Source organism: Oncorhynchus masou, chromosome 8 (assembly GCF_036934945.1).
Source record: "Oncorhynchus masou masou isolate Uvic2021 chromosome 8, UVic_Omas_1.1, whole genome shotgun sequence".
Taxonomy (NCBI): Eukaryota; Metazoa; Chordata; class Actinopteri; order Salmoniformes; family Salmonidae; genus Oncorhynchus; species Oncorhynchus masou.
This window is the reverse complement of record NC_088219.1, coordinates 42,198,370-42,216,768: the sequence shown is the minus strand read 5'-3', so window position 1 is coordinate 42,216,768 and position 18,399 is coordinate 42,198,370. Positions and strand designations below refer to the sequence as shown.

The following is an 18,399-nucleotide window of genomic DNA, read 5'->3' as shown; positions in this document are numbered from 1 at the left end:
GAGGGGACTGTCTATGGATGGGTCTGAGATACGGTATGTTCCCAGGGGCTAGGAGCTAGAGAGGGGGGGGACTCACTGGGCTAGAGGGGCTGTTATACTGTAGACTCTGTCTGGGCCTGGAGGGGACTGTCTATGGATGGGTCTGAGATACGGTATGTTCCCAGGGGCTAGGAGCTAAAAGGGGGGACTCACTGGGCTAGAGGGGCTGTTATACTGTAGACTCTGTCTGGGCCTGGAGGGGACTGTCTATGGATGGGTCTGAGATACGGTATGTTCCCAGGGGCTAGGAGCTAAAGAGGGGGGGACTCACTGGGCTAGAGGGGCTGTTATACTGTAGACTCTGTCTGGGCCTGGAGGGGACTGTCTATGGATGGGTCTGAGATACGGTATGTTCCCAGGGGCTAGGAGCTAGAGAGGGGGGGGACTCACTGGGCTAGAGGGGCTGTTATACTGTAGACTCTGTCTGGGCCTGGAGGGGACTGTCTATGGATGGGTCTGAGATACGGTATGTTCCCAGGGGCTAGGAGCTAAAGGGGGGGACTCACTGGGCTAGAGGGGCTGTTATACTGTAGACTCTGTCTGGGCCTGGAGGGGACTGTCTATGGATGGGTCTGAGATACGGTATGTTCCCAGGGGCTAGGAGCTAAAGGGGGGGACTCACTGGGCTAGAGGGGCTGTTATACTGTAGACTCTGTCTGGGCCTGGAGGGGACTGTCTATGGATGGGTCTGAGATACGGTATGTTCCCAGGGGCTAGGAGCTAAAGAGGGGGGGACTCACTGGGCTAGAGGGGCTGTTATACTGTAGACTCTGTCTGGGCCTGGAGGGGACTGTCTATGGATGGGTCTGAGATACGGTATGTTCCCAGGGGCTAGGAGCTAGAGAGAGGGGGGGGACTCACTGGGCTAGAGGGGCTGTTATACTGTAGACTCTGTCTGGGCCTGGAGGGGACTGTCTATGGATGGGTCTGAGATACGGTATGTTCCCAGGGGCTAGGACCTAAAGAGAGGGGGGACTCACTGGGCTAGAGGGGCTGTTATACTGTAGACTCTGTCTGGGCCTGGAGGGGACTGTCTATGGATGGGTCTGAGATACGGTATGTTCCCAGGGGCTAGGAGCTAGAGAGGGGGGACTCACTGGGCTAGAGGGGCTGTTATACTGTAGACTCTGTCTGGGCCTGGAGGGGACTGTCTATGGATGGGTCTGAGATACGGTATGTTCCCAGGGGCTAGGAGCTAAAGAGGGGGGGACTCACTGGGCTAGAGGGGCTGTTATACTGTAGACTCTGTCTGGGCCTGGAGGGGACTGTCTATGGATGGGTCTGAGATACGGTATGTTCCCAGGGGCTAGGAGCTAAAGAGAGGGGGGACTCACTGGGCTAGAGGGGCTGTTATACTGTAGACTCTGTCTGGGCCTGGAGGGGACTGTCTATGGATGGGTCTGAGATACGGTATGTTCCCAGGGGCTAGGAGCTAAAGAGAGGGGGGGACTCACTGGGCTAGAGGGGCTGTTATACTGTAGACTCTGTCTGGGCCTGGAGGGGACTGTCTATGGATGGGTCTGAGATACGGTATGTTCCCAGGGGCTAGGAGCTAGAGAGAGGGGGGACTCACTGGGCTAGAGGGGCTGTTATACTGTAGACTCTGTCTGGGCCTGGAGGGGACTGTCTATGGATGGGTCTGAGATACGGTATGTTCCCAGGGGCTAGGAGCTAAAGAGGGGGGGGGACTCACTGGGCTAGAGGGGCTGTTATACTGTAGACTCTGTCTGGGCCTGGAGGGGACTGTCTATGGATGGGTCTGAGATACGGTATGTTCCCAGGGGCTAGGAGCTAAAGAGAGGGGGGGACTCACTGGGCTAGAGGGGCTGTTATACTGTAGACTCTGTCTGGGCCTGGAGGGGACTGTCTATGGATGGGTCTGAGATACGGTATGTTCCCAGGGGCTAGGAGCTAAAGGGGGGGGGACTCACTGGGCTAGAGGGGCTGTTATACTGTAGACTCTGTCTGGGCCTGGAGGGGACTGTCTATGGATGGGTCTGAGATACGGTATGTTCCCAGGGGCTAGGAGCTAGAGAGGGGGGGACTCACTGGGCTAGAGGGGCTGTTATACTGTAGACTCTGTCTGGGCCTGGAGGGGACTGTCTATGGATGGGTCTGAGATACGGTATGTTCCCAGGGGCTAGGAGCTAGAGAGGGGGGGACTCACTGGGCTAGAGGGGCTGTTATACTGTAGACTCTGTCTGGGCCTGGAGGGGACTGTCTATGGATGGGTCTGAGATACGGTATGTTCCCAGGGGCTAGGAGCTAAAGAGGGGGGACTCACTGGGCTAGAGGGGCTGTTATACTGTAGACTCTGTCTGGGCCTGGAGGGGACTGTCTATGGATGGGTCTGAGATACGGTATGTTCCCAGGGGCTAGGAGCTAAAGAGGGGGGGACTCACTGGGCTAGAGGGGCTGTTATACTGTAGACTCTGTCTGGGCCTGGAGGGGACTGTCTATGGATGGGTCTGAGATACGGTATGTTCCCAGGGGCTAGGAGCTAAAGAGAGGGGGACTCACTGGGCTAGAGGGGCTGTTATACTGTAGACTCTGTCTGGGCCTGGAGGGGACTGTCTATGGATGGGTCTGAGATACGGTATGTTCCCAGGGGCTAGGAGCTAAAGAGGGGGGGACTCACTGGGCTAGAGGGGCTGTTATACTGTAGACTCTGTCTGGGCCTGGAGGGGACTGTCTATGGATGGGTCTGAGATACGGTATGTTCCCAGGGGCTAGGAGCTAGAGAGGGGGGGACTCACTGGGCTAGAGGGGCTGTTATACTGTAGACTCTGTCTGGGCCTGGAGGGGACTGTCTATGGATGGGTCTGAGATACGGTATGTTCCCAGGGGCTAGGAGCTAGAGAGGGGGGGACTCACTGGGCTAGAGGGGCTGTTATACTGTAGACTCTGTCTGGGCCTGGAGGGGACTGTCTATGGATGGGTCTGAGATACGGTATGTTCCCAGGGGCTAGGAGCTAAAGAGGGGGGGGGACTCACTGGGCTAGAGGGGCTGTTATACTGTAGACTCTGTCTGGGCCTGGAGGGGACTGTCTATGGATGGGTCTGAGATACGGTATGTTCCCAGGGGCTAGGAGCTAAAGAGAGGGGGGGGACTCACTGGGCTAGAGGGGCTGTTATACTGTAGACTCTGTCTGGGCCTGGAGGGGACTGTCTATGGATGGGTCTGAGATACGGTATGTTCCCAGGGGCTAGGAGCTAAAGAGAGGGGGGGGGACTCACTGGGCTAGAGGGGCTGTTATACTGTAGACTCTGTCTGGGCCTGGAGGGGACTGTCTATGGATGGGTCTGAGATACGGTATGTTCCCAGGGGCTAGGAGCTAGAGAGGGGGGGGACTCACTGGGCTAGAGGGGCTGTTATACTGTAGACTCTGTCTGGGCCTGGAGGGGACTGTCTATGGATGGGTCTGAGATACGGTATGTTCCCAGGGGCTAGGAGCTAAAGGGGGGGACTCACTGGGCTAGAGGGGCTGTTATACTGTAGACTCTGTCTGGGCCTGGAGGGGACTGTCTATGGATGGGTCTGAGATACGGTATGTTCCCAGGGGCTAGGAGCTAGAGAGGGGGGGACTCACTGGGCTAGAGGGGCTGTTATACTGTAGACTCTGTCTGGGCCTGGAGGGGACTGTCTATGGATGGGTCTGAGATACGGTATGTTCCCAGGGGCTAGGAGCTAAAGAGGGGGGGACTCACTGGGCTAGAGGGGCTGTTATACTGTAGACTCTGTCTGGGCCTGGAGGGGACTGTCTATGGATGGGTCTGAGATACGGTATGTTCCCAGTGGCTAGGAGTTAAAGGGGGGGGGGGGACTCACTGGGCTAGAGGGGTCTGTTATACTGTAGACTCTGTCTGGGCCTGGAGGGGACTGTCTATGGATGGGTCTGAGATACGGTATGTTCCCAGGGGCTAGGAGCTAAAGAGAGGGGGGGACTCACTGGGCTAGAGGGGCTGTTATACTGTAGACTCTGTCTGGGCCTGGAGGGGACTGTCTATGGATGGGTCTGAGATACGGTATGTTCCCAGGGGCTAGGAGCTAGAGAGGGGGGGACTTACTGGGCTAGAGGGGCTGTTATACTGTAGACTCTGTCTGGGCCTGGAGGGGACTGTCTATGGATGGGTCTGAGATACGGTATGTTCCCAGGGGCTAGGAGCTAGAGAGAGGGGGACTCACTGGGCTAGAGGGGCTGTTATACTGTAGACTCTGTCTGGGCCTGGAGGGGACTGTCTATGGATGGGTCTGAGATACGGTATGTTCCCAGGGGCTAGGAGCTAGAGAGGGGGGGGGGACTCACTGGGCTAGAGGGGCTGTTATACTGTAGACTCTGTCTGGGCCTGGAGGGGACTGTCTATGGATGGGTCTGAGATACGGTATGTTCCCAGGGGCTAGGAGCTAAAGGGGGGGGACTCACTGGGCTAGAGGGGCTGTTATACTGTAGACTCTGTCTGGGCCTGGAGGGGACTGTCTATGGATGGGTCTGAGATACGGTATGTTCCCAGGGGCTAGGAGCTAGAGAGGGGGGACTCACTGGGCTAGAGGGGCTGTTATACTGTAGACTCTGTCTGGGCCTGGAGGGGACTGTCTATGGATGGGTCTGAGATACGGTATGTTCCCAGGGGCTAGGAGCTAAAGAGAGGGGGGGGGACTCACTGGGCTAGAGGGGCTGTTATACTGTAGACTCTGTCTGGGCCTGGAGGGGACTGTCTATGGATGGGTCTGAGATACGGTATGTTCCCAGGGGCTAGGAGCTAAAGGGGGGGACTCACTGGGCTAGAGGGGCTGTTATACTGTAGACTCTGTCTGGGCCTGGAGGGGACTGTCTATGGATGGGTCTGAGATACGGTATGTTCCCAGGGGCTAGGAGCTAGAGAGGGGGGGGGACTCACTGGGCTAGAGGGGCTGTTATACTGTAGACTCTGTCTGGGCCTGGAGGGGACTGTCTATGGATGGGTCTGAGATACGGTATGTTCCCAGGGGCTAGGAGCTAGAGAGGGGGGGACTCACTGGGCTAGAGGGGCTGTTATACTGTAGACTCTGTCTGGGCCTGGAGGGGACTGTCTATGGATGGGTCTGAGATACGGTATGTTCCCAGGGGCTAGGACCTAAAGAGAGGGGGGACTCACTGGGCTAGAGGGGCTGTTATACTGTAGACTCTGTCTGGGCCTGGAGGGGACTGTCTATGGATGGGTCTGAGATACGGTATGTTCCCAGGGGCTAGGAGCTAAAGGGGGGACTCACTGGGCTAGAGGGGCTGTTATACTGTAGACTCTGTCTGGGCCTGGAGGGGACTGTCTATGGATGGGTCTGAGATACGGTATGTTCCCAGGGGCTAGGAGCTAAAGGGGGGGACTCACTGGGCTAGAGGGGCTGTTATACTGTAGACTCTGTCTGGGCCTGGAGGGGACTGTCTATGGATGGGTCTGAGATACGGTATGTTCCCAGGGGCTAGGAGCTAAAGGGGGGGACTCACTGGGCTAGAGGGGCTGTTATACTGTAGACTCTGTCTGGGCCTGGAGGGGACTGTCTATGGATGGGTCTGAGATACGGTATGTTCCCAGGGGCTAGGAGCTAGAGAGGGGGGGACTCACTGGGCTAGAGGGGCTGTTATACTGTAGACTCTGTCTGGGCCTGGAGGGGACTGTCTATGGATGGGTCTGAGATACGGTATGTTCCCAGGGGCTAGGAGCTAGAGAGGGGGGGGACTCACTGGGCTAGAGGGGCTGTTATACTGTAGACTCTGTCTGGGCCTGGAGGGGACTGTCTATGGATGGGTCTGAGATACGGTATGTTCCCAGGGGCTAGGAGCTAAAGAGGGGGGGGGACTCACTGGGCTAGAGGGGCTGTTATACTGTAGACTCTGTCTGGGCCTGGAGGGGACTGTCTATGGATGGGTCTGAGATACGATATGTTCCCAGGGGCTAGGAGCTAAAGAGGGGGGGGACTCACTGGGCTAGAGGGGCTGTTATACTGTAGACTCTGTCTGGGCCTGGAGGGGACTGTCTATGGATGGGTCTGAGATACGGTATGTTCCCAGGGGCTAGGAGCTAAAGGGGGGGACTCACTGGGCTAGAGGGGCTGTTATACTGTAGACTCTGTCTGGGCCTGGAGGGGACTGTCTATGGATGGGTCTGAGATACGGTATGTTCCCAGGGGCTAGGAGCTAGAGAGGGGGGGGACTCACTGGGCTAGAGGGGCTGTTATACTGTAGACTCTGTCTGGGCCTGGAGGGGACTGTCTATGGATGGGTCTGAGATACGATATGTTCCCAGGGGCTAGGAGCTAGAGAGGGGGGGGACTCACTGGGCTAGAGGGGCTGTTATACTGTAGACTCTGTCTGGGCCTGGAGGGGACTGTCTATGGATGGGTCTGAGATACGGTATGTTCCCAGGGGCTAGGAGCTAGAGAGGGGGGGACTCACTGGGCTAGAGGGGCTGTTATACTGTAGACTCTGTCTGGGCCTGGAGGGGACTGTCTATGGATGGGTCTGAGATACGGTATGTTCCCAGGGGCTAGGAGCTAAAGGGGGGGGACTCACTGGGCTAGAGGGGCTGTTATACTGTAGACTCTGTCTGGGCCTGGAGGGGACTGTCTATGGATGGGTCTGAGATACGGTATGTTCCCAGGGGCTAGGAGCTAGAGAGGGGGGGACTCACTGGGCTAGAGGGGCTGTTATACTGTAGACTCTGTCTGGGCCTGGAGGGGACTGTCTATGGATGGGTCTGAGATACGGTATGTTCCCAGGGGCTAGGAGCTAAAGAGAGGGGGGGACTCACTGGGCTAGAGGGGCTGTTATACTGTAGACTCTGTCTGGGCCTGGAGGGGACTGTCTATGGATGGGTCTGAGATACGGTATGTTCCCAGGGGCTAGGAGCTAAAGAGAGGGGGGACTCACTGGGCTAGAGGGGCTGTTATACTGTAGACTCTGTCTGGGCCTGGAGGGGACTGTCTATGGATGGGTCTGAGATACGGTATGTTCCCAGGGGCTAGGAGCTAGAGAGGGGGGGACTCACTGGGCTAGAGGGGCTGTTATACTGTAGACTCTGTCTGGGCCTGGAGGGGACTGTCTATGGATGGGTCTGAGATACGGTATGTTCCCAGGGGCTAGGAGCTAAAGGGGGGGACTCACTGGGCTAGAGGGGCTGTTATACTGTAGACTCTGTCTGGGCCTGGAGGGGACTGTCTATGGATGGGTCTGAGATACGGTATGTTCCCAGGGGCTAGGACCTAAAGAGAGGGGGGACTCACTGGGCTAGAGGGGCTGTTATACTGTAGACTCTGTCTGGGCCTGGAGGGGACTGTCTATGGATGGGTCTGAGATACGGTATGTTCCCAGGGGCTAGGAGCTAAAGGGGGGGACTCACTGGGCTAGAGGGGCTGTTATACTGTAGACTCTGTCTGGGCCTGGAGGGGACTGTCTATGGATGGGTCTGAGATACGGTATGTTCCCAGGGGCTAGGAGCTAGAGAGGGGGGGACTCACTGGGCTAGAGGGGCTGTTATACTGTAGACTCTGTCTGGGCCTGGAGGGGACTGTCTATGGATGGGTCTGAGATACGGTATGTTCCCAGGGGCTAGGAGCTAGAGAGGGGGGGACTCACTGGGCTAGAGGGGCTGTTATACTGTAGACTCTGTCTGGGCCTGGAGGGGACTGTCTATGGATGGGTCTGAGATACGGTATGTTCCCAGGGACTAGGAGCTAAAGGGGGGGGGGACTCACTGGGCTAGAGGGGCTGTTATACTGTAGACTCTGTCTGGGCCTGGAGGGGACTGTCTATGGATGGGTCTGAGATACGGTATGTTCCCAGGGGCTAGGAGCTAGAGAGAGGGGGACTCACTGGGCTAGAGGGGCTGTTATACTGTAGACTCTGTCTGGGCCTGGAGGGGACTGTCTATGGATGGGTCTGAGATACGGTATGTTCCCAGGGGCTAGGAGCTAAAGAGGGGGGACTCACTGGGCTAGAGGGGCTGTTATACTGTAGACTCTGTCTGGGCCTGGAGGGGACTGTCTATGGATGGGTCTGAGATACGGTATGTTCCCAGGGGCTAGGAGCTAAAGAGGGGGGGACTCACTGGGCTAGAGGGGCTGTTATACTGTAGACTCTGTCTGGGCCTGGAGGGGACTGTCTATGGATGGGTCTGAGATACGGTATGTTCCCAGGGGCTAGGAGCTAGAGGGGGGGACTCACTGGGCTAGAGGGGCTGTTATACTGTAGACTCTGTCTGGGCCTGGAGGGGACTGTCTATGGATGGGTCTGAGATACGGTATGTTCCCAGGGGCTAGGAGCTAAAGGGGGGGACTCACTGGGCTAGAGGGGCTGTTATACTGTAGACTCTGTCTGGGCCTGGAGGGGACTGTCTATGGATGGGTCTGAGATACGGTATGTTCCCAGGGGCTAGGAGCTAGAGAGGGGGGGACTCACTGGGCTAGAGGGGCTGTTATACTGTAGACTCTGTCTGGGCCTGGAGGGGACTGTCTATGGATGGGTCTGAGATACGGTATGTTCCCAGGGGCTAGGAGCTAAAGGGGGGGGGGACTCACTGGGCTAGAGGGGCTGTTATACTGTAGACTCTGTCTGGGCCTGGAGGGGACTGTCTATGGATGGGTCTGAGATACGGTATGTTCCCAGGGGCTAGGAGCCAAAGAGAGGGGGGACTCACTGGGCTAGAGGGGCTGTTATACTGTAGACTCTGTCTGGGCCTGGAGGGGACTGTCTATGGATGGGTCTGAGATACGGTATGTTCCCAGGGGCTAGGAGCTAAAGAGAGGGGGGACTCACTGGGCTAGAGGGGCTGTTATACTGTAGACTCTGTCTGGGCCTGGAGGGGACTGTCTATGGATGGGTCTGAGATACGGTATGTTCCCAGGGGCTAGGAGCTAAAGAGGGGGGGGGGGACTCACTGGGCTAGAGGGGCTGTTATACTGTAGACTCTGTCTGGGCCTGGAGGGGACTGTCTATGGATGGGTCTGAGATACGGTATGTTCCCAGGGGCTAGGAGCTAAAGAGGGGGGGACTCACTGGGCTAGAGGGGCTGTTATACTGTAGACTCTGTCTGGGCCTGGAGGGGACTGTCTATGGATGGGTCTGAGATACGGTATGTTCCCAGGGGCTAGGAGCTAAAGAGGGGGGGACTCACTGGGCTAGAGGGGCTGTTATACTGTAGACTCTGTCTGGGCCTGGAGGGGACTGTCTATGGATGGGTCTGAGATACGGTATGTTCCCAGGGGCTAGGAGCTAAAGAGGGGGGGGGGACTCACTGGGCTAGAGGGGCTGTTATACTGTAGACTCTGTCTGGGCCTGGAGGGGACTGTCTATGGATGGGTCTGAGATACGGTATGTTCCCAGGGGCTAGGAGCTAAAGAGAGGGGGGACTCACTGGGCTAGAGGGGCTGTTATACTGTAGACTCTGTCTGGGCCTGGAGGGGACTGTCTATGGATGGGTCTGAGATACGGTATGTTCCCAGGGGCTAGGAGCTAGAGAGGGGGGGACTCACTGGGCTAGAGGGGCTGTTATACTGTAGACTCTGTCTGGGCCTGGAGGGGACTGTCTATGGATGGGTCTGAGATACGGTATGTTCCCAGGGGCTAGGAGCTAAAGAGGGGGGGGACTCACTGGGCTAGAGGGGCTGTTATACTGTAGACTCTGTCTGGGCCTGGAGGGGACTGTCTATGGATGGGTCTGAGATACGGTATGTTCCCAGGGGCTAGGAGCTAAAGAGGGGGGGACTCACTGGGCTAGAGGGGCTGTTATACTGTAGACTCTGTCTGGGCCTGGAGGGGACTGTCTATGGATGGGTCTGAGATACGGTATGTTCCCAGGGGCTAGGAGCTAAAGGGGGGGGACTCACTGGGCTAGAGGGGCTGTTATACTGTAGACTCTGTCTGGGCCTGGAGGGGACTGTCTATGGATGGGTCTGAGATACGGTATGTTCCCAGGGGCTAGGAGCTAGAGAGGGGGGGGACTCACTGGGCTAGAGGGGCTGTTATACTGTAGACTCTGTCTGGGCCTGGAGGGGACTGTCTATGGATGGGTCTGAGATACGGTATGTTCCCAGGGGCTAGGAGCTAGAGAGGGGGGGGGACTCACTGGGCTAGAGGGGCTGTTATACTGTAGACTCTGTCTGGACCTGGAGGGGACTGTCTATGGATGGGTCTGAGATACGGTATGTTCCCAGGGGCTAGGAGCTAAAGAGAGGGGGGGACTCACTGGGCTAGAGGGGCTGTTATACTGTAGACTCTGTCTGGGCCTGGAGGGGACTGTCTATGGATGGGTCTGAGATACGGTATGTTCCCAGGGGCTAGGAGCTAAAGGGGGGGGACTCACTGGGCTAGAGGGGCTGTTATACTGTAGACTCTGTCTGGGCCTGGAGGGGACTGTCTATGGATGGGTCTGAGATACGGTATGTTCCCAGGGGCTAGGAGCTAAAGAGGGGGGGACTCACTGGGCTAGAGGGGCTGTTATACTGTAGACTCTGTCTGGGCCTGGAGGGGACTGTCTATGGATGGGTCTGAGATACGGTATGTTCCCAGGGGCTAGGAGCTAAAGAGGGGGGGACTCACTGGGCTAGAGGGGCTGTTATACTGTAGACTCTGTCTGGGCCTGGAGGGGACTGTCTATGGATGGGTCTGAGATACGGTATGTTCCCAGGGGCTAGGAGCTAGAGGGGGGGACTCACTGGGCTAGAGGGGCTGTTATACTGTAGACTCTGTCTGGGCCTGGAGGGGACTGTCTATGGATGGGTCTGAGATACGGTATGTTCCCAGGGGCTAGGAGCTAGAGAGGGGGGGGGGGACTCACTGGGCTAGAGGGGCTGTTATACTGTAGACTCTGTCTGGGCCTGGAGGGGACTGTCTATGGATGGGTCTGAGATACGGTATGTTCCCAGGGGCTAGGAGCTAAAGAGGGGGGGGGACTCACTGGGCTAGAGGGGCTGTTATACTGTAGACTCTGTCTGGGCCTGGAGGGGACTGTCTATGGATGGGTCTGAGATACGGTATGTTCCCAGGGGCTAGGAGCTAAAGAGGGGGGGACTCACTGGGCTAGAGGGGCTGTTATACTGTAGACTCTGTCTGGGCCTGGAGGGGACTGTCTATGGATGGGTCTGAGATACGGTATGTTCCCAGGGGCTAGGAGCTAAAGAGGGGGGGACTCACTGGGCTAGAGGGGCTGTTATACTGTAGACTCTGTCTGGGCCTGGAGGGGACTGTCTATGGATGGGTCTGAGATACGGTATGTTCCCAGGGGCTAGGAGCTAAAGAGGGGGGGACTCACTGGGCTAGAGGGGCTGTTATACTGTAGACTCTGTCTGGGCCTGGAGGGGACTGTCTATGGATGGGTCTGAGATACGGTATGTTCCCAGGGGCTAGGAGCTAAAGAGGGGGGGACTCACTGGGCTAGAGGGGCTGTTATACTGTAGACTCTGTCTGGGCCTGGAGGGGACTGTGTATGGATGGGTCTGAGATACGGTATGTTCCCAGGGGCTAGGAGCTAAAGAGGGGGGGACTCACTGGGCTAGAGGGGCTGTTATACTGTAGACTCTGTCTGGGCCTGGAGGGGACTGTCTATGGATGGGTCTGAGATACGGTATGTTCCCAGGGACTAGGAGCTAAAGGGGGGGACTCACTGGGCTAGAGGGGCTGTTATACTGTAGACTCTGTCTGGGCCTGGAGGGGACTGTCTATGGATGGGTCTGAGATACGGTATGTTCCCAGGGGCTAGGAGCTAGAGAGGGGGGGGGACTCACTGGGCTAGAGGGGCTGTTATACTGTAGACTCTGTCTGGGCCTGGAGGGGACTGTCTATGGATGGGTCTGAGATACGGTATGTTCCCAGGGCTAGGAGCTAAAGGGGGGGACTCACTGGGCTAGAGGGGCTGTTATACTGTAGACTCTGTCTGGGCCTGGAGGGGACTGTCTATGGATGGGTCTGAGATACGGTATGTTCCCAGGGGCTAGGAGCTAAAGAGGGGGGACTCACTGGGCTAGAGGGGCTGTTATACTGTAGACTCTGTCTGGGCCTGGAGGGGACTGTCTATGGATGGGTCTGAGATACGGTATGTTCCCAGGGGCTAGGAGCTAAAGAGGGGGGACTCACTGGGCTAGAGGGGCTGTTATACTGTAGACTCTGTCTGGGCCTGGAGGGGACTGTCTATGGATGGGTCTGAGATACGGTATGTTCCCAGGGGCTAGGAGCTAGAGAGGGGGGGACTCACTGGGCTAGAGGGGCTGTTATACTGTAGACTCTGTCTGGGCCTGGAGGGGACTGTCTATGGATGGGTCTGAGATACGGTATGTTCCCAGGGGCTAGGAGCTAAAGAGGGGGGGACTCACTGGGCTAGAGGGGCTGTTATACTGTAGACTCTGTCTGGGCCTGGAGGGGACTGTCTATGGATGGGTCTGAGATACGGTATGTTCCCAGGGGCTAGGAGCTAGAGAGGGGGGGACTCACTGGGCTAGAGGGGCTGTTATACTGTAGACTCTGTCTGGGCCTGGAGGGGACTGTCTATGGATGGGTCTGAGATACGGTATGTTCCCAGGGGCTAGGAGCTAAAGAGGGGGGGACTCACTGGGCTAGAGGGGCTGTTATACTGTAGACTCTGTCTGGGCCTGGAGGGGACTGTCTATGGATGGGTCTGAGATACGGTATGTTCCCAGGGGCTAGGAGCTAGAGAGGGGGGGGGGACTCACTGGGCTAGAGGGGCTGTTATACTGTAGACTCTGTCTGGGCCTGGAGGGGACTGTCTATGGATGGGTCTGAGATACGGTATGTTCCCAGGGGCTAGGAGCTAAAGCACAGTGACCCCTGACCCATGACTGCCTTATGATATCTAATACCTCCCTACTGCTCTGAGGCTCTAGTCTTCAATCATAACACACACAAACAGACCACTAATACAGGCCTGTGCAGAATACATGCTTAGGGGATTGACAGGTTGACTTAGTTAATGTGTGTTTGGATGTCTTTGAGTCGTGGGTGGTCGTACTTCAACACTAAGGCTCGATAAACAACTCTGTCACCGTGGTGTTTTGTGTTGATACGCCATAAGATCTTCTCTCGTGCAGCAGATACCTGTTCAGAGGTGGTCGTGGTCTTGTGTGGTCAGGTAGGCCGTTCTTGGCTGAGCCATCACAGACCACTACTCTACTCACACAGTCATCTGTGAGTGTTCCTCTGGCACGTACTTTACTAGTGTCTCTCTTAATGGCCCTTGGCATGGGGTACTGGGCGGACACCGGGCAGGCGGTGTGCCCATCCTCAGACAGACAGTCCCTCTGTGTTGCCCTGGCATGGCCTGGCAGCATGCCGCTGCAGTGGGCACTAGCCAGTAGGCAGACAGAAAGTCACTATGGGCAGTAGGCTCTGGGCACAGTGGGCAGTGGACACCCAGTAGGCAGACAGAAAGTCACTATGGGCAGTAGGCTCTGGGCACAGTGGGCACTAGCCAGTAGGCAGACAGAAAGTCACTATGGGCAGTAGGCTCTGGGCACAGTGGGCAGTGGACAGTAGGCAGACAGAAAGTCACTATGGGCAGTAGGCTCTGGGCACAGTGGGCACTAGCCAGTAGGCAGACAGAAAGTCACTATGGGCAGTAGGCTCTGGGCACAGTGGGCACTAGCCAGTAGGCTCTGGGCACAGTGGGCACTAGCCAGTAGGCAGACAGAAAGTCACTATGGGCAGTAGGCTCTGGGCACAGTGGGCACTAGCCAGTAGGCAGACAGAAAGTCACTATGGGCAGTAGGCTCTGGGCACAGTGGGCAGTGGACACCCAGTAGGCAGACAGAAAGTCACTATGGGCAGTAGGCTCTGGGCACAGTGGGCAGTGGACACCCAGTAGGCAGACAGAAAGTCACTATGGGCAGTAGGCTCTGGGCACAGTGGGCAGTGGACACCCAGTAGGCAGACAGAAAGTCACTATGGGCAGTAGGCTCTGGGCACAGTGGGCAGTGGACAGTAGGCAGACAGAAAGTCAGTATGGGCAGTAGGCTCTGGGCACAGTGGGCAGTGGACAGTAGGCAGACAGAAAGTCAGTATGGGCAGTAGGCTCTGGGCACAGTGGGCAGTGGACACCCAGTAGGCTCTGGGCACAGTGGGCAGTGGACACCCAGTAGGCTCTGGGCACAGTGGGCAGTGGACACCCAGTTGGCTCTGGGCACAGTGGGCAGTGGACACCCAGTAGGCTCTGGGCACAGTGGGCAGTGGACACCCAGTAGGCTCTGGGCACAGTGGGCAGTGGACACCCAGTAGGCTCTGGGCACAGTGGGCAGTGGACACCCAGTAGGCTCTGGGCACAGTGGGCAGTGGACACCCAGTAGGCTCTGGGCACAGTGGGCAGTGGACACCCAGTAGGCTCTGGGCACAGTGGGCAGTGGACACCCAGTTGGCTCTGGGCACAGTGGGCAGTGGACACCCAGTAGGCTCTGGGCACAGTGGGCAGTGGACACCCAGTAGGCTCTGGGCACAGTGGGCAGTGGACACCCAGTAGGCTCTGGGCACAGTGTGCAGTGGACACCCAGTAGGCAGACAGGGGAGGGGGGGATATCTCACACTTAGATAGAGGTTAGATTACTCTGCTGTACTCATGGGAAGGAGAGAGAGGAGACTGGCTGCATGGAAGGAGCGAGAAAGAGTGGGAGAAAGAGTGACAGTTACGGAGATAGAGACAGAGAGAGACACACAGAGAGAGAGACAGAGAAAAACACAGAGAGAAACACAGAGGGAAACACAGAGAGTGAGAGACACAGAGAGTGAGAGAGACAGAGAGAGAGAGACAGAGAGTGAGAGAGACACACAGAGAGAGACACACAGAGAGAGAGACAGAGAAATACACAGAGAGAAACACAGAGGGAAACACAGAGAGAAACACAGAGAGAGACAGAGAGAAACACAGAGGGAAACACAGAGAGAAACACAGAGAGAGACACAGATAGTGAGAGAGACAGAGAGAGAGAGAGAGACGGAGAGAAACACAGAGAGAGAGACACAGAGAGAGACGCAGAGAGCGACACAGAGAGCGACACAGAGAGCGACACAGAGAGCGACACAGAGAGCGACACAGAGAGCGACACAGAGAGAGACACAGAGAGAGACAGAGAGCGAGAGAGACAGAGAGCGAGAGACAGAGAGACAGAGAGACAGAGAGCGAGAGAGACAGAGAGAGAGTGACGGAGAGAGACACAGAGACACAGAGAGAGAAAGAGAGCGAGAGACAGAGAGCGAGAGACAGAGAGGGAGAGAGACAGAGGGAGAGAGACGGAGAGACACAGAGAAAAACACAGAGAGAAACACAGAGAGAGAGACAGTGACACGGAGAGAGACACGGAGAGAGAGCGAGAGAGACAGAGAGAGGTTTCAGAGGCCAATCAGCACACATGAACCATGGTCAGCTTTCGTGGGGGGTATGTATGTGCGTGGGGGGTTGACCAAAAGGTCTCTGACATTCTGACTCAGATGCCTTCCACCCAGTATTACACACACACTTCCCAGAACACTGCACTGTACTCAGCTTCCTGGCCTTGAAGGAATTTGGCCTACAAACGGAACTGTCCAAGGCATACTAGGATAAAGAAACGTATATACTGTGACTCAACAACATGATCACGACGAGAAATTATTTCACTGACGTTTGTTCCCTCCACTCACAGAAGGTCCGTTCACGGGGACCCCTCCCACTTATGGTTATGATGCAGACCGTGCGGAGGAGCAGAGGCGCCACCATGACATCCTGCCCTACATCGACGACTCGCCCTCCTCCTCGCCACACCTCAGCTCTAAGAGCCGCAGCAGCCGAGACACGCTCTCCTCTGGATCCCTTGAGTCCTCCAAGTCGGTGAGTGTGCTCCTTCCCACTTCAATTAAGTCTACCACAAAGGTCATCTCCCACTCATTCCAGGAAGCTCCTCATATCGAACAGGGAATTCCTTCCCAGTCTATAGAGTACCACAGTATGAGTCACAATACCCATAAGACCTAGCGGTCAAACAGGGAAATGGTTCCAATCGTTTTTTACACCATTCATTTTCCCCATAGGGGATTTTAGAAACAGTTAAAATAAGGGCTGTGTTTCGTGTAGGCTCAACCTGGCGTGACATTTTAATAACCATTTCCCTGTTTGACCGCTAGGTTTTATGGGTATTGTGTCACCTCCACTGTGGGTCTCTATTCTATCACCCTCTGGCCCTGCCTCACGGCCTCAACCATGAAGAGACATAGACACTTATCTCTGAGGCACGTCATCTAACTACCTGTCAGCTTATTATCGTCATCAATTAGCTGTATTACCTAAGTTATATTGCGTTTTTTTGTGACGTGATTGAACCTGTGATAGGTGTGTGTGTACACCTCACTGTTAGCCTGGTGCAGTGTGAGTATGTGTCGTGCTAAACACACTGTGCTGCATTCGCTCTCTCGCCGGGAGGAAGTAGCTACATCAATGGTCATAAAGGAACGCCTATGACCCGCCCCTGTCTCGCCTCAGTGGCAGAGAGAGCGCTTGTCAAATTGATTGATGGTTGAATCTTCCAATAAATGATGAGTCCCTGGGGTGCACCCAACCTCTGACCGTTTGGGTTTGTCTCACTCATTGGTTTTAATAAGCATAACACACACTCTTTCTCTCTCTCTCCCTCTCGGTCTCTCACTGTCCACAAAGAGTGATGGATTTGTTATACAATAGCAGGGATTGAGTTAACATTGATGCGGGGACTCTGTACAGGTGTTTGATGGGGTTGAGGTCAGGGCTCTGTGCAGGTCAGTCAAGTTCTTCCACATCAATCTCAACAAACCATTTCTTTATGGACCTCTTTATGGACCTCCCTTTGTGGTGGACTTCCATTGATCATCCTTGAGATGTTTCTACAACTTGATTGGAGTCCACCTGTGGTAAATTCCATTGATTGGACACAAATTTTATATATTTTATTTAACTAGGCAAGTCAATTTTTATTTACAATGACAGCCTTCCCTGGCCAAACCCTCGTCTAACCCGGACGATGCTGGGCCAATTGTGAAACAGCCTGGATTCAAACCAGGGTGTCTGTAGTGACGTCTCTAGCACTGAGATGCAGTGCCTTAGACCGCTGCGCCACTCGGGAGCCCTTTATAAAATTATTTGGAAAGACGCACACCTGTCTAGATAAGTTGACAGTTGACAGTGCATATCAGAGCAAAAAACCAAGCCATGAGGTCGGAGGAATTGTCCATAGAGTTCAGAGACAGGATTGTGTCGAGGTACAGATCTGGGGAAGGGTACCGAAAAGGGTACCGAAAAATGTCTGCAACATTGAAGGTCCCCAACAACACAGTGGCCTCCATCATTCTTAAATGGAAGAAGTTTGGAACCACCAAGACTCTTCCTAGAGCTGGCCGCCCTGCCAAACTGAGCAATTGAGAAGAAGGGCCTTGGTCAGGGAGGTGACCAAAAACATGATGGTCACTCTGACAGAGCTCCAGAGTTCCTCTGTGGAGATGGGAGAAACTTCCAGAAGGACAACCATCTCTGCAGCACTCCAGCAATTAGGCTTTTTTGGTAGAGTGGCCAGACGGAAGCCACTTCTCAATAAAAGGCACATGACAGCCCGCTTGGAGTTTGCCAAAAGGCATCTAAAGGACTCTGACCATGAGAAACAAGATTCTCTGGTCTGATGAAACCAAGATTGAACTCTTTGGACTGAATGCCAAGCGTCACGTCTGGAGACAACCAGGCACCATCCCTACGGTGAAGCATGGTGGTGACAGCATCATGGGACCTTTTTCTGCCACACCCGTTGCTGATAGGTGTATGAAATCAGCGGCAGGGACGTGGAGACTAGTCAGGATCGAGGGAAAGATGAATGGAGCAAAGTACAGAGAGATCCTTGATGAAAACCTGCTCCAAAGCACACAGGACCTCAGACTGGGGCGAAGGTTCACCTTCCAACAGGACAACAACCCTAAGCACACAGCCAAGACAATGCAGGCGTGGCTTTGGGACAAGTCTCTGAATGTCCCTGAGTGGCCCAGCCAGAGCCCGGACTTGAACCCGATCAAACTTCACTGGAGAGACCTGAAAATAGCAGTGCAGCGACACTCCCCATCAATCCTGACAGAGCTTGAGAGGATCTGCAGAGAAGAATGGGAGAAACCATGGCCAAGCTTGTAGCGTCCTATCAAGAAGACTCGAGGCTGTAATCGCTGTCAAAGGTGCTTCAACAAAGTACTGAGTAAAGGGTCTGAAATAAATTTGCTAACATTTCTACAAACCTGTTTTTACTTTGTCAATATGTGGTGTTGTGTGTAGATTGATGAGGAAACAAATCAACTTAATCAATTTTAGAATAAGGCTGTAACGTGACAAGATGTGGGAAAATTCAAG

At 55.3% G+C, this 18,399-nt stretch overlaps 1 pseudogene; it reads left to right on the top strand.

Annotated features, from left to right (window-relative positions):
* The window catches only part of LOC135544684 (breakpoint cluster region protein-like), a 160,762-nt pseudogene that overhangs the window by 96,471 nt on the left and 45,892 nt on the right, over positions 1-18,399 (top strand).